Below are 16,771 nucleotides of genomic sequence, written 5' to 3'. Positions count from 1 at the left end.
TGTAATGCTACAACTCACCACCAACCCACCACAATTAATTTGTTGAAAACAAACTGCAACACATCCTTCTGTTTCAATTTATTGCTCCCCTGCCTCCCCCCATAGGGTTGCATTTATTAGTCCAGACAACCAACCAATCATAATGTAATTGAAAAAATACATGCATTTATATACCATACTAAGTCATCAAAATATCTCAAAACACTTCTCATAATAAGTGCAGTGGCTTAAGCAGGGAAACAGCAGCCATTCCCTACCAACATCTGACAAGTAGTATTGATGGAATGACCAGTTAATCTGTATTTTTAATGCTGCACAGCACTGGGAGATTTATACATTTTAAACTCTTGCACAGCGCACATACTAATATTTGTCTTTGTGAATTAAGTGGCTGCAACATAGAAAAGAAAGTGCTACTTGAGGATAGCGCATCCAATCCAATTTTCCAACCACTATGGATAGAAAATCAGACAGCCTGCACAAAGGATACACTATCCTCTGCATTCAGTATTCCAAAATGTGCTCTTGGCATGCTAAAAAAAAGTTGAAGACAGAGATAGTACATTAGGATGATGTTATGGAGTGGAAAGATGCAAGCAAATTGTCTATACTGCAAGACCCTGATTTTAAAGCACTACCATTGAGGTGGGAGCAAAGGGGAATCAGGAGGTTAAGCATTTTTTCTAGAGGGAGGGCAATCAAGAGCAACTCACCCCAGGTTGTTCTCATGTGCCTTTCTGGCAAAGGCAAAATTAGTCTAGATTTTTTGACATTCCTAATCTGTGGAAATGCCTCCACAATGATCTCCAGGTTTCTGGAGTGGGAGACTGGGTGGCTGCTTTGGTCAAGAGAGGTGCACTCCTGCAGGGTGCAACAGCTCCTTAAAAGGGGTTTCCATGTTGAGACGGTGAAGTACTTGGTTCTGAACAGTGAAAAACCTACACTCTTTAGAACAATGCATTAGACTACATGACTTTACTTCTTTCCCCCTCTCTCCTTTTAACAGAAGATAAGCTCAAACATCAGTCATGGCTGAGATCTGAACTTATGCCGCACAGATGGAAGTCCAACAATCCACACCTTTTGTCTCAACATTGAGGGGGATCACAAAGCACAAGAGCAAAACTGCCACCTGTTCCTCTAGATTACTACAGCCTTGAAATTAGTCCCTTTTTAAAAAGGCTACATGAAATAAATGTGAGTAATTCTATTTCCTCTGTCAGCCACAGGAATCATAGCAAACAGAGATCCAGAACCCGAAGAACTGAATGTGCCAAAAATGCTACCTGTAGATATTTTCCAAATTAAAGGAGCAGCCTCCTTACAAAATTCCTGGGAAAGCCGTTACATCTAGTTTAATAAACACACTAAGTCATTTACACTCCAAAAACAATGGGGCAGAAATCACTCCTGAAATAACGGAGAGCTCAACAGCTCTCCGTTATTGGCGAAATGGAGGAGTAAGTTCAAGCGTTCGCACATGCGCAGTGAATCTGGAACTTGCTCCTCGTGGTTCGGCAGTCTTAATGGCTGTCAAACAACGAAAAATTAACTTTTAAAAATGTGAAGTCACATTACTGCTTAAATAGCTTTTAGTCATTAAAAAATTTTTTTTAATTAAGTTAAAATTTTCTTCTACTTTTCCCTTCTGTCTCTTATTTAATTCAATTATTTCTTACTCTCTTTCTCCCCCACTGTCTATAACTGTTCTTATATAAATTTAAAATATTGTACCTTTCACTTCCTGGTTTAATGCTGCAAGCTTGGAGAGTTAATACAGCTGTCAAAAATGCTGCGATCTGATTGGTCGAGGGGAGAGATCACTCCTCTTGCTTCTTCCAGGGTCCTAGTTTGGTCTGAACTAACGCTGGGCTATTCTACGCTTCCTGTCAGAGGAAGTGGCCGACAAAAAGACCACAGTAAGTTTGTGGGTTAGTATAAATCTATTGAGCGGTGAGGAGTGTTGGTTCGCCGCTCCGAGCGACTTCTACCCCGTGGGGACAAAAAATGACAGACAACTTTGCCCTTTTCCAAAATAGCAACAACCCCGTTTAAATCTTTCACATGTTAAGAGTCTGCATCCAAAGCTTCAACTTATCTCTTCTCTTCAGGAGTAGCATTTTCTATTTTTGTTAGAGGTAGTGCTGTCTTTTGATCCATTAACAAGGTAGGAATAGAGTCTGTTCCCATCTCTAGCCACAATTACAAAATTATGTAAAGCAAATGAAATGCATATGGGCATGCTGGTACTACACCCACACTTTCGCCTACTACACACTTCTGTGTCATCTTAAAGTGGGGTACAAGCTGTGATGTATAATATTTATAAACCTTTGAAAAACCATGATCTAGTCATTTTTCATTTAGATTGAGAATCAGAGGTATATTCACCTATACTGATCTAAAATATGGTTGAAATTTTTCCACTCAACTGGCAAAGTGCATTTATTCCTTCATTTGTTTTCCTACATTAGAACTGTAATTACACTTCAAAAGTGCTTCATTAGTTGTGAAGCACTTCGGACATCATGAGGCCATGAAAGGCGCTATATAAATTCAGCTTCTTTCTCCTTTATTACCAGATCTTGAAAGTTCTGCCCTGTCCTGACCCCCACCCACGTGTACAATAGGCTAACAACTTTGAATCTCAAAGGAGCATTTTGTTAATTTTCACTGGTTCAATCATTTTTTGCAAGTTAATTTAGAAAGATTTCATAAAATGGGGCCCCAGTGTCTCAGCCCATTCACTTCAATCAGCTGGAATCCAGCCCAGATGCTAGAAGAAATTAAAGTCCTGTTTCCTTTTTTCCTCAAGCTGTTAAGATCCTATGTAAAGAATCTGGAGTGGTTTCAACCCAATTCATACAAAATCATACCTAGGGTGTGGGAAATAGAATCATCATGCTGGCAGTTGTGTGGAGCAATCTCTTGGGATTGGCATTAAGTAAATTGCATGGACAGTACAGAATTTTACTTGGCATACAATCAACTCTACAGAAACACTACGGGTACTAGGAATGTTTAGATTGGAAAAATGGCATGATTTTGGGATGACCGGATTCCATCCCTACCTTGTTAATGGATCTCATTAAGATAGAGAATAAAATAGATTGCTGTGCAGTGTTCAATATTAACAAAAGCTCAAGTGCAAGGAGACATGAATTCAAACTTAGACAAGAAAAGACAAACCACACAGGTGATGAATATGAAAAACTTGCTAGGCCATGGTTAGATTACTGTGTGTGATTTTAGGCACTTCATCACAGAAAGGTCATTAAAGCCATAGAAAGAATTGCATAGAATGTACAGTGTAGAAACAGGTCATTCGGCCCCACAGGTCCATACCTGTGTTTATGCTCCAAACAAGCCTCCTCCCACCCTTCATCAACATATCCTTCGATTGCTTTCTTCCTCATGCGTTATTTTGCTTCCCCTTAAATGCATCTATGCTAGTCGCTTCAACTACTCCTTGTGGTAGCGAGTTCCACTACCACTAACTTCCATTCTAACCACTTTCTGGGTAAAGAAGTTTGTCCTGAATTCCCTATTGGATTTATCAGTGACTATCTTATACTTATGACCCCTAGTTCTGGTCTCCCCTGTAAGTGAAAACATCTCTACATCTACCCTATCAAACTCTTTCATAGTCTTAAAGACCTCTATCAGGTCACCCCTCAGTCTTCTCTTTTATGGAGAACACAGCCCCAGCCTGTTCAATTTTTCCTGATAGGTATATCCTCTCAGTTCTGGTATCATCCGAGTAAATCATTTTTGTACCTTCTCCAGTGCCTCTATATCCTTTTTATAATACGGAGACCAGAACTGTTCACAGTACTCCAAGTATGGTCTAACCAAGGTTCTACACAAGTTTAACATTACTTCCCTGCTTTTCAATTCTATCCCTCGAGAAATGATTTTTTTTTAAATGGCCTTATTAACCTGCATCGCTACTTTGAGAGATTTGTGCATCTGTACCCCATGATTCCTTTGTTCCTCTATCCCATTTAGACTCTTATTATCCAAGGAGTATGTGGCCTCCTTGTTCTTCCTACCAAAATGTACCACCTCTCACTTATCGATATTGAAATTAATTTGCCAATTACACACTCATTCTGCAAGTGTATTAATGTCATCCTGTATTTTGTCGCAGTCCTCCTCAGTATTAACTATACCCCCCAATTTGGTGTCATCCGCAAATTTTGAAATTGTACTTCCGATTCCAGAGTCCAAATCGTTTATGTAAAGGGTGAACATCAGTGGTCACAGCACCGATCCTTGTGGAACACCACTTCCCACCTTTTGCCAGTCTGAGTAACTACCTTTAATCCCTACTCTCTGTTCTCTGTTTTGTAGCCAGCTTACTATCCATTCTGCTATTTGTCCCCTGACCTCCGCATATTCTGCACTGGCCCATTTTAGTCATTTAGACTTAGGGGCTGCAACATTTTATAAATGTATAACTTTCATTATACATCAAAATTATACCAAAGAAAATATGGAACAAAAAGAGACCCATTCACCTGTCTAATCTAATTGTTCCATTAAATATAATCCTTCCAACAAACAATACTAGAACTATGTTTAAAATGTGTTCCTGATGGGAGAAAGTACTACTCTGTCTATTTAGGAATCAAAACTCAAGATTTTTCAAAGTAGCTTATACTGTTGCATTTCCTACGGTACAATGTAAGGGATACTTTTAAAAGTTAGCTTGTAGCAGCTTTGCTAATGTAGATCATAATGTTGGCTATTGCACAATAATACAATGCAAGGGATACTTGAAAACTTAGTTTGTAACAGCTATGCAGTCTCAGTTTTATAGCATTGCAACCGATCTGCATCTTATCCAATACAGCCCTGTTAAAACCATTAGTGAAATCAGAGAAGCGTCAGTTCACTTTACAAGATTATTTTTACACAGCCATACGTTTGGAAAAAAATATAGCAATCATATATATTCAATGTAGAGAAATGCAAAATGCTGCATATATGGGGACAAAAATTCCAGGAAGGGACGATTACCTAAATGGATAAAAAATAATATGCATGACGAAAGAGCTCAGGGGTTCTGATTGACAGTAAGTTAAAGCTATCGTAACAATGCTTGGTGGCAATTAGTAAAACAAACCAGATGTTGAGATTTATTAAAAGGTTAATATTGAGCAGAAACAATGAGGTAATCCTGCCACTTTATAAATCATTGGTACAACCGCACTTAGAATACCGTGTACGGTTCTAGTTGACACATTCAGACGAGGGGGAAAGAAAGGGCAACCTGATCCAAGCTAGAGCTCCCTGATCACTAAAGATATAGAGATTAAAATGAAACTGAAAAAAGAGGCTTATGACAAATGTATGGTTCATAAGAGAGAATCAGGCTGAATACAGAAAGCACAGAGATGATCAAAAAAGACAGTAAAAGGGGCAAAGAGAGAGAAGGAGTATAGATTAGTGACTAACATAAAAGGGAACCCAAAAGTCTTCTATAAAACATATAAATACTAATAGGGTAGTCAAAGGAACGGTGGGACTGATTAGGGACAAAAAAAATCTTCTTGGCAGAGGGCATGTCTGAGGTATTAAATGAATACTTCGCATCAGTCCTCACTAGAGAAGAGGATGCTGCCATTGTAGCAGTAAAGGAAGAGGTTGTAGTGATATTGGATAGGATTAAAAATAGATAAAGGAGGTACTTAAAAGATTGGCAGTACTCAAAGTAGAAGAGTCACCCGGTCCAGATAGGATGTATCCTAGGTTACGGAGGGAAGTAAGGGTGGAAATTGTGGAGGCTCTGTCCACAATCTTCCAATCCTCTTTAGATATGGGGATGGTGCCGGAGGACTGCCAATGTTACACCCCTTCAAAAAAGGGAGGGCTAAACCCAGTAATTACAGGCCCATCAGCATAACGTCGGTGGTGGGGAAACTTTGAGACACAATAACCCGGGACAAAATTAATTGGCTCGTGGAAAAGTATGGACTACTAAATGAAAGTCAGCACAGATTTATTAAAGGAAAATCGTGTTTGACTAACTTAATTGAATTTTTTGATGAACGGAGAGGGTTGATGAGGGTAGTGTGGTTGATGTGTTTATGGACTTTCAAAAAGGCATTTGATAAAGTACCACAAAAGAGACTGGTTAGCAAAATTAAAGCCCATGGGATTAAAAGGGACAGTGGCAGCGTGGATACAAAATTTGCTAAGGAACAGAAAGCAGAGTTGTTTTTCAGAATGGAGGGAAGTATGCAGTGGCGTTTCCCAAGGGTCAGTATCAGGATTACTGCTCTTTTTGATATATATTCAATGACCTGGACTTGGGTAAAGGGGGTATAATTTCAAAGCTTGTAGAAGACATGAAATTTGGAAACGTAGTAAACAATGTGGAGGATAGTAACAGACTTCAGGAGGACATAGACAGGCTGGTGAAATGGGCAGATACATGATAGATGATATTTAACACAAAGTGTGAAGTGATACATTTTGGTAGGAAGAATGAGGAGGTGCAATATAAACTAAATGATACAATTTTAAAGGGGGTACAGGGACAGAGACACCTGGGGGTGCACATACACAAATCTTTGAAGGTGGCAAGACAAGTTGAGAATGCTGCTAAAAAAGCATATAGGATCCTGGTCTTTATTAATAGAGGCATAAAGTACAAAAGCAAGGAAATTATGCTAAACGTTTAGCAAACATTGGTTAGGCCTCAGCTGGAGTATTGCATTCAATTCTGGGCACCAAACTTTAAGAAGGATGTCAAGGTGTTAGAGAGGGTGCAGAAGAGATTTACTAGAATAGTACCACGGATGAGAGACTTCAGTTATGTGGAGACACTGGAGAAGCTGGGGTTGTTCTTAGAACAGAGACGGTCAAGGGGAGATTTGATACAGGTATTCAAAAACATGAACAGGTTTCACAGAGTAAATAAGGAGAAACTGTTTCCAGTGGCAGAAAGGGCGGTAACCAGAGGACACAGATTTGTGGTGATTGATGAAAGAGCCAGAGGCAACATGAGGAAACATTTTTTTTAAAAAACGCAGTGATCTGTAATGATCTGGAATGCACTACCTAAAAGGGTAGTGGAAGCAGATTCAACAGTAACTTTCAAAAAGAAATTGGATAAATACTTGAAGGGAAAAAATGTACAGGGCTATGGGGAAAGAATAGGGGAATGGGACTAATTGGAAATCTCTTTCAAAGAGCCGACACAAGCAAGGTGGGCCGAACAGCCTCCTCCTGAGCTGTACCCATGATACTATGATTACAAAAAGGATATTGCAGCTATTAAAAGGATACAGAAGAGAGCAGCCAGAATGATTGAGGGGGATGGAGGGATTTGGATTATGAGGAGCGATTATGTAAATCGAGCAAGTTCTCACTGGAAAAGAGAAGGTTAAGAGGTGATATTATTGCTGTTTTTAGGAATCTAAAAAGGGACTTGATAAATGTCGACCATGACAAGCTATTTCATCTTGTCCAGAACAGCAGAACCAGAGGACAGAGCCAGTACTTGAAAGGGGGTAAATTCAAAACTAAATTTGCACAAACAATATTTCAGTGAATGAGTGGTCATTCCATGGAACAGGCTCTCTAGGGAGATGGTGGAAGCAGATAGTATTGATTCATTCAAATGCAAATTAGAATTTTTTTCAGAAAATAATATTTTTGGATACATAGCACAAAGGAAGATGGTAGTGGTTGTTGGAGGCCAATCATCTCAGCCCCATGACATCACTGCAGGAGTTCCTCAGGGCAGTGACCTAGGTCCGACCATCTTCAGCTACTTCATCAATGACCTTTCCTCCATCATAAGGTCAGAAGTGGGGATGTTCGCCAATGATTGCACAGTGTTCAGTTCCATTCGTAACACCTCAGATAACAAAGCAGTCCGTGCTCGCATGCAGCAAGACCTGGACAACATCCAGGCTTGGGCTGATGTCTGGCCCGAATGTTACTTGCCACGAGTGCCAGGCAATGACCATCTCCAACAAGAGAGGAACTAACCACCTCCCATGACATTCAACAGCATTACCATCACCAAATCCCCCACCATTAACATCCTGGGGCGGGGGGGGGGGGGTGGGGTGGGGTCACCATTGACCAGAAACTTAACTGGACCAGCCACATAAATACTGTGGCTACAAGAGCAGATCAGAGACTGGGTATTCTGTAGCGAGTGACTCACCTCCTGACGCCCCAAAGTCTTTCCATCATCTACAAGGCACAAGTCAGGAATGTGATGGAATACTCTCCGCTTGCCTGGATGATTGCAGCTCAACACCATCCAGGACAAAGCATCCTACTTGATTGGCACCCCTTCCACCACCTTAAACATTCACTCCCTCCTCCACCAGCGCACCGTTGCTGCAGTGTGTACCATATATAAGATGCACTGCAGCAACTCACCACGGCTTCTTCGACAGAACCTCCCAAGCCTGCGATCTCTACCACCTAGAAGGACAGGGGCAGCAGGAGCATGGGAACATCACCACCTGCATGTTCCCCTCCAAGTCACACACCATCCCGACTTGGAAATATATCACCATTCCTTCATCGTCGCTGGGTCAAAATCCTGGAACTCCCTACCCAACAGCACTGTGGGAGTACCTTCACCACACGGATTGCAGCAGTTCAAGGCAGCGGCGGCTAACAACCACCTTCTCAAGAGCAATTAAGGATGGACGATAAATGCTGTCCTTGGCAGCGACGCCCACACCCCATAAATGCATAATAAAAAAGGCTGTGTAATTTGAGGCATGACATATGGTAAGTGTAGCATGCTTGGGAGGAACATGTGACTGGACCACTGGTTACCTAAACTTTCCACCACTGGGATTTTCCTTGCCTCATGTCTGGGTCTGTTGTAGACTAATGGATAGAGAATGATTGCCATGTTTAGTCAACAACTCCATTATCGTTGCATCATGAGACTAGAAGGCACTGGATGGACCTTGGTCTTTTTTTGGTCCAGCAATTCCTATGTCCTTATATACCAAATACAGCAATTAGCAACCAATTTAAGCTAACACTATTGCGCAACAATTTATTAGACAGTGCTAATGCAGCTATTCATTATTTAGTAACAGGACACAGCTTAGAAAAAACACACTCTATCCAGTGAGTTCCTGAACTACACAGGCCTGGAAGGTCCCAAGTTGGATCCCTGAGCTGTGCAGTTAACTGATTCAGCTGTGGCAATGATAGAGGCACAACAATTGGCTGTATCACCTCAGACTTGGGAGGGGTGGGACTAAAAAAAAATCAGCCATTGATCCCATTACTTGGCACTAACCAGCAAGCCTTCATGGAAGCAGCACGAGGTGGAGACTGGATTGATCTTGCCTGTAATGACCCGCCACAATTAAATACATAGCCTCACCCGTGAATAATGGCCAGTTAGGCAGAGCACCTGTGTGGAACTGAACACCAGCAAGTAATCAATGTCTTCAGAGGGTTGGAGAAAAAGGTTGGTGAGGAGAGAAGAAAAGTTTTGCTTGCAAAAGCTTTTCTTCCTTAAAAACTGCCAAAAAAACAAGAATTGGATTGTAACAAATGCAAGGTACAACACATACACATTTTTTCAAGTTACAAAGGCTAATGAGGTTACAGTGCAGTGTGATGCTGGAAGGACATTTGTTATGTCCTCAGTTAACCCAGGTTTATCCTACGCCCATTACAATATGTTTTCAAATTGTGAAGTACAAAAAATGAGATAGCACCACTTAAACGGTGCACAATTTTCTGGAATCCTGGTACTGTTTTATTAAAGTTTGCCACCGGGTAATTTGTCCAAGAAAAGCACAGAGGAAAATCTTCCTATTGCATAATTATAATGCAATTTCTAAATAGTGCATTTACCAATCCATTAAAACTATACATAGATATGTGCTGGCCCACAGCACAGTTAAAGTAATTTGACCTGTTGGCAAATATCAGATCCAGAGTCCATAGTAATACTGCAACGTAATCATTAGATCAGAGATCAAACAGCAGCAAACACGCACTTTTCTATTGGTGCTCAAGATGCACAGAAGCCAAACAGTATCACAAATGCAATCCCTTTTTAGACCACAACACAATTTCAGAGTTTGGTAACATATACAAGTGTTATTCATCCATTAAAAACCAAAGTAACAGCTCCCTCAATGGCCGACATAGCAAATTCATTGGCCAGTGTTCGGGCTCAGAACTCCTTAGCCACTCTTAAACGAAAAAGACTTGGACAAAAGTGATTTTAGGACATGTTTATGTCCACTAGTGTACAGGCAACACAAGTGGGAGGTCTAATTGGATACCACTCACCCAGCATTCTGCCTGCATTGCGCAGATACAGTCCCATTGCTTATAGCAGACGCTTTCATGTGAACACAATTTTACGCTAAAACTGGGTAACAAGTTTAAATTACAGTTGCCAGAGAGCGACAGTAGAATGGTGATGCTGGCAAGAACAATTCAGTTAAAAATGATCACTCATTATTAAGAAGCAATGGCTGTACAAAGAAGTGAGCAGGACTGGTGAGAGTGCCAGACAGTTCAGTCCAGCATGACTTCAAATCTCACTGAAATACAATAATGGATTTAAAACATGTTGCTACTTTTAAAAATCCATTCACAGGATAGTGGATACATCGCAATTGTTTTGCACAAATCCCAAACAATGGCCAATTGTTGGCTACGTCTCGTGTCACTGGTGGTGGCGCAGTGCAAAATATTTGCGGTGGCACTAATCATAGCGTAAAAAAGCAGGCAAATGGATTGCTTAAGGGACCGACTGACAACACTAATGCTCTGCATTGGCTTAGCATCAAGTCTCCCAAGACTTTTCACCAAATATATTAATGACTTGGATGAAGGAATAGAAATTTATACATCCAAGTTTGCAGAAGACACTAAGTTAGGAGGCACAGAAAGCTGTGTGGATGGGAGCAGGAAGTTCCAAAGGGCCACAGACAAATTAAGTTAGTGCGTAAAACTATGGCAGATGGTGTTCAATGTGGGGGAGTGCGAGATCATCCACTTTAATTCACAGGAAGACAAATCGGAATATTTTATTAATGGTGAGAAACAAGGAGCTGTGGAGGAGCAAAGGGATTTAGGTGCCCGCATTTACAAATCACTAAAAGCTAGTGCACAGGTCCAAAATGACTAATGGAATGTTGGCCCTTTTCTCAAGGGGGTTGGAATTCAAAATTGAGGAAGGGATGCTTCAGTTGTACAGAGTCTTGGTCAGATGCCATCTGGAGTACTGCATAGTGGTTATGTTACTGGACTAGTAATCCAGAGGCCTGGACGAATAAGCCCGCCACGGTAGCTGGGGAATTTAAATTCAATTAAATAAAATCTGGAATTTAAAAAAAACTAGTATCAGTAATGGTGGCCATGAAACTACCAGACTGTCGTAAAAACCCATCTGTTTCACTAATGTCCTTCAGGGAAGGAAACCTGCCGTCCTTACCTGGTCTGGCCTATGTGTGACTCCAGACCCACAACAATGTGGCTGATTTTTAATCGCCCTCTGAAATGGCCTAGCAAGCCACTCAGATGTTCAAAAAGGCAGCTCACCACAACCTTCTCAAGGGCAATAAATGCTGGCCTTGCCAGCGACGCCCACATCCCATGAACGAATTTTTTTTTTAAAATCAATCAGTTTGGCCACCGAATCTCAGGAAAGATATATTGGCCTTGGAATGGGTACAGCGTAGATTCACCAGAATGATAACAGTGTTTAAAGGGTTAAAGTATGAGGACAGGTTGCAAACACTTGGCTTTTATTCCCTTGAGTGTAGGCGGTTGCAGAGTGATCCAATCAAGGCGATATAGGAATTTGACAGTGTAAATGAGAAGTGATACATTTCGGTAGGAAGAACGAGGAGAGGCAATATAAACTAGAGGGCACAACTCAAAGGGGTACAGGAACAGAGAGATCTGGGGGTATATGTGCACAAATCGTTGAAGGTGGCAGGGTAGGTTGAGAAAGTGGTTATAAAGCATACGGGATCCTGGGCTTTATAAATAGAGGCATAGAGTACAAAAGTATGGAAGTCACGATGAACCTTTATAAAACACTGGTTCAGCCACAACTGGAGTATTGTGTCCAGTTCTGGTTACCACACTTCAGGAAAGATGTGAAGGCCTTAGAAAGGGTGCAGAAAAGATTTACTAGAATGATTCCAGGGATGAGGGACTTTAGTTACATGGATAGACTAGAGAAGCTGGGGTTGTTCTCCTTGGAACAGAGACAGTTGCGGGGAGACTTGATTGAGGCATTCAAAATCATGAAGGGTCTGGACAGAGTAGATAGAGAGAAACTGTTCCCATTGGCGGAAGGGTCAAGGACCAGAGAACATAGATTTAAGGTGATTGGCAAAAGAATCAAAGTTGACATGAAGAAAAACTTTTTTTTTAAAACACAGTGAGTGGTTAGGATCTGGAATGCACTCCCCGAGGGGGTAGTGGAGGTAGATTCAATCATGGCCTTCAAAAGGGAACTGGATAAGTACTTGAAAGGAAAAGATTTGCGGGGCTATGGGGAAAGGGCGGGGGATGAGACTAGCTGGATTGCTCATGCATAGAGCTGGCGCGGACTCGATGGGCCGAAAGGCCTCCTTCTGTGCTGTAACCTTTCTATGATTCTAAATACAGAGAAACTATTTCCTCTGTTGGGGGAATCCAGAACAAGAGGACATAATGTTAAAATTAGAGCTAGGCCATTTAGGAGTGAAATCAGGAAGCATTTTGTCACACAAAGAGTAGTGGAAATCTGGAGCTCACTCCCCCAAAAGCAGTGGATGCTGGGTCAATTGAAATTTTCAAGACTGGGATCGATAGATTTTTGCTTGCTGACGTTCACTGGCTCCCAGACCGGAAACGCCTCGATTTTAAAATTCTCAAACTTGTTTTTAAATCCCTCCATGGCCTCACCCCTCCCTATCTTTAACTCCTCCAGCTCTACAACCCCCCCCCCCCCACCAAGATCTCTGCCCTCCACCAATTCTTGCTTCTTGCGCATCCCTGATTTTAATCACTTCACCATTGCCGGCCGTGTCTTCAGCTGCCTAGGCCCTGAAGCTCTGGAATTCCCTCCTAAACTTCTCCGTTTCTCTCACCTCCTTTAAGGCACTCCCTAAAACCTAACTCTTCAAGCTTTTGGTCACCTGTCCTAATATCTCCTTATGTGGCTCTGTCAAACTTTGATAATCGCTCCTGTGAAGCGCTGTTGGACGTTAAAGACGCTATATAAATGCAAGTTGCTGCTGTTGTTGTAGGTAAGGATATTGAGGGATATGGAGAAGAAACTGGGTAAATGGAGTGGTGGTACAGGTTCGAGGAGCTGAATGACCTATTCTTATGACTCCTTGCAACTTCACCTTTAGCTATTTCATCATCATCCATGAAGTATGTATGTTGCCCATTTTTCCTTCTAACACTTTACACTTGTCTGCATTAATTTCCATCTGCTAATGTTTGTCCCACTGATTTTGTTCAGCTCATTCTGCAGACTCTGGGCTGCCTCCTTGAATTCCACTGTCCTCCTAGATTAGCATCATTTGCAAATTTAACCAATTTGCATTGAATGTTAGAATCATTGTTACAAGTTGAAAGCAGTAATGGTCCCAACATTGAGCTCTGGGCACCCCACTAAGTACTATCCCCACCTTGACATTACTGCTCTAACCAGTGCCTGGTGTGTTTTTTTAAAAACCCTTCAGACAATTTTTTATCCATACCCAAGTTCTGCCCCGGTCAACTTGGGTTGTCACATCCTCAAAGAAATCAAGGTGGTTGGTCATGCAGAATCTTTCCCTTCTGAAGTAGTGTTGACTGCTGTATACTATATTGTTGTACAGATAATCCTCAAGTTTACTCTAATAGAAATGTTTTTAAAGCACAATTATGCAGTGAAATTCCATCTATACCATGAGTTGCACTGTACAGTCTACAATGCAGCTACAATTTGAGTGACATTCTACAGAACATTACTGTCGTCCATAAAAATTTTAAGAATAAAAATGAATTCCTACATACTGCATAAACAGAAAACAAGCACCTCTTCAATACACTATTTATATCAAATGGGAGCTAAACATCCTACTGCATGACTAAGAGACACTGTTATTCACTCTGATCTACCCATTTAACTAACATTCAATTGTTATTGTTAAAGCTTCTGAAACTACATAACACACTGGGAGAGAGATGCTGTTGCAAATTGCACTTGTCCTCTTCTCTGCATTCTCAACTGTGTTGAAATGAAGACTTCTTGTACTGTCTCCTACTCTATCCAATTCTTTCCCAGGGCCTCAAAACTGTGGATCTCCCCAACTTCTACTGACAATCTTCAGGAATTTAAAATAAAGCTTGACATCACAGAATTACTAACTCATGATTTACCTGATCTTTCCTTCTCTTTTCAACCACGGTCTTTTGCTACACTATAGACCCCGACATTTCACCTAGTTCCTTCGCAGCCAGTCTTGTACTGATGAACATCTAGTTTCTTGGGAGGGGAGAAAAATAAATTTTATTCTATTTTCAATGTTACTTTTATATTATGTTTCATGTTAAACGGAATACTATACCTTGAATGTAGAACTGTCACTAACCTTATTAGCATATATACTTAAATCGAATATGTAAACCATGTAATTATCACCTTAAATTAGCACACCATCACTGCCAGTGACATATATGTAAACATCAGCCCTTCACTCTACTGCTATACAACTCAAAATGCTTTCTGCAGACATAACAAAGTTTGGAAAGACAAAATCTAGAATTGTACTATTGGGTGGTTGACAGCTCAAGTAGACAAAAAATTCACAACCAGACTATGACACTTAACTGAAATCCTAATGAGACTAAGTATTTTCCACTGGTGTATCAGTGATTAACTAGACATTACACAGCAACTTCAACTGATTTTCTTTGGCGACAACACACTCACATACACAAAACTTGAGTACAAAACATACTGCAAATGTTTTTAATTATGAAGGTCATAGATTTCTCCTTTAACACTAATGTAAGGTAACATATCCTCTCCATCTCACTTCACTTACCACGTAACTGAATAGAAAACTCATGTTAGTACGTGCAGAAGGATCAAAGGATCAACTTTGATGAATGGCTTGTTGGAGATGTCAGTCTAGACACTGACTCAAATTTTAAAGTGCAGTGCAACTACAAAAAAGCTGAGAATTTATATTATTTTTAAAAACCTGTGTTTACAAGTCTCTTCACTCTCTACCCCACCCCCCAAAAAAAAACACCATTTCAAGGCCTTTGAGCATTCCACTCCGAATAACTATTTATTGGGGCATAACAAAACAGCCCAGGTTGACCTTAATACCCTATTCATATTATAGAACCACAATACAAATGAGGTACCCACCACACCCAGAGGCAGGACCACCACCACAGAAGGTGGTTTCATTATCTACCTTGAGAGGCAAGGCACCATCAGTGACCTTGCCATCATGGCCATTATTTTATTCTGGCACTAGGTGTGCTGTAGGAACATTGCATGACATTTTCAATAAAAATGGGGTGTCAAAAAAATGCTTCCCTCCCATACGAAGCAACTTGTCTAAAATTTGCACCTCCTGCCAACACCTTTGAAGGTCAGGAACTTGTGTGTGAACTGTCACCACACTATTCCATTGCACTGAATGTTAATTCACCAACATGCTGCATCATAACTGTACCTCAGGAATGTAGCAAGTTATTTGTATTAGAATCTTTGAATCAGCATCAAGTATGCAGCAGTTTCAAGCTGATCCATTTACTGAACTGGAACTTGGACCAAAAACTTTGTTGTAAACATTAAAGCCAGTAACACCCAGCTGGTTAATACTCAAAAAAATTTCACATTTTCAGCATATAAATCAGTAAACAGCTATGCCTCAATGGCTGAAGAAGTAAATGCAGCAAGTGGTTTTGTACCAAACCATACCGAAAGATACCAGATTTTAATTCCTAATCTGGACTGAGATCATTTTATCTCTACGACTGTAGCAGTGACTATGTTTCAATTGGCCTCAGCACACCGAAGCATGAAGATTGGCGGGGGAGGGGGAGCAAAAAAAGTCAGCTAGTTTCCTGACTGCTATCTAAGTGTGCACATGTGAACTCTGGACTCAAAAGTGGCAGAAGTGAGAGAGGAAGATAACATTGGCATGAATGAGGTGGGGAGGGAAGAGGAGGGGAGTCTTCTAGTGACACCTTTTGGTGGGGGCGGGGGGAGAACAAAGGTGTGAAGGGGGGCGAATGCCTGTATGAACTGGGGAAGGCCTTAACCAATTTACCAGATTTAGCAACAGAAAGTATTAATATATATCCATATTAGCCTAGAAATGCTCCACAAGTGAGGGAAATCCCCACAACTACTGTCATAATCTTTTGCAATTTTCCAGTAGCACTATCCCATCAATGATTACATGGAGTCAGAACTTTTTCTCTATTACTGAATGCAAAAAAAATGCAGGAAAATAAGCTATAGCCAATTTTTTCAATCATTATGATCACCGCAGTGCGCAACAAATTGGGATGGTGCAATTAATGAGAGTTTGAGAAATCACAAAGTATGAGCAGGTCAATACACTTCTATCTACACCTCTCACGTTGTTTTCATATTGTTTTATCATATTAACTTTCAATATCAGGATCGGGGGCATTTCATCTTCTACCTAGTCTTCAATTTAAGCAGTTATACTGATCCATGAAAATTTGAAAGACGTGCTGCTGTGTATGTGTAGATTACTCCAGAATGCAC

At 40.8% G+C, this 16,771-nt stretch overlaps 1 protein-coding gene across 4 annotated transcripts in view; it reads right to left on the bottom strand.

Moving 5' to 3' along the window:
* Positions 1–16,771, bottom strand: part of vmp1 (vacuole membrane protein 1) — a 150,159-nt gene that overhangs the window by 124,129 nt on the left and 9,259 nt on the right. Inside the window, exon 1 of one of the 4 annotated variants that reach the window (XM_068008483.1) lies at positions 14,392–14,476. The exons of the other annotated variants lie outside the window; for them this stretch is intronic. The gene's annotated coding sequence lies outside the window, so the exon portion shown is untranslated. Of the gene's footprint in view, positions 1–14,391; positions 14,477–16,771 lie in introns of those variants that run through there. 4 annotated transcript variants of the gene reach the window in all.

The sequence above is a fragment of the Heptranchias perlo genome, chromosome 28 (assembly GCF_035084215.1).
Source record: "Heptranchias perlo isolate sHepPer1 chromosome 28, sHepPer1.hap1, whole genome shotgun sequence".
Taxonomy (NCBI): Eukaryota; Metazoa; Chordata; class Chondrichthyes; order Hexanchiformes; family Hexanchidae; genus Heptranchias; species Heptranchias perlo.
This window is presented reverse-complemented; position numbering and strand designations above follow the sequence as displayed.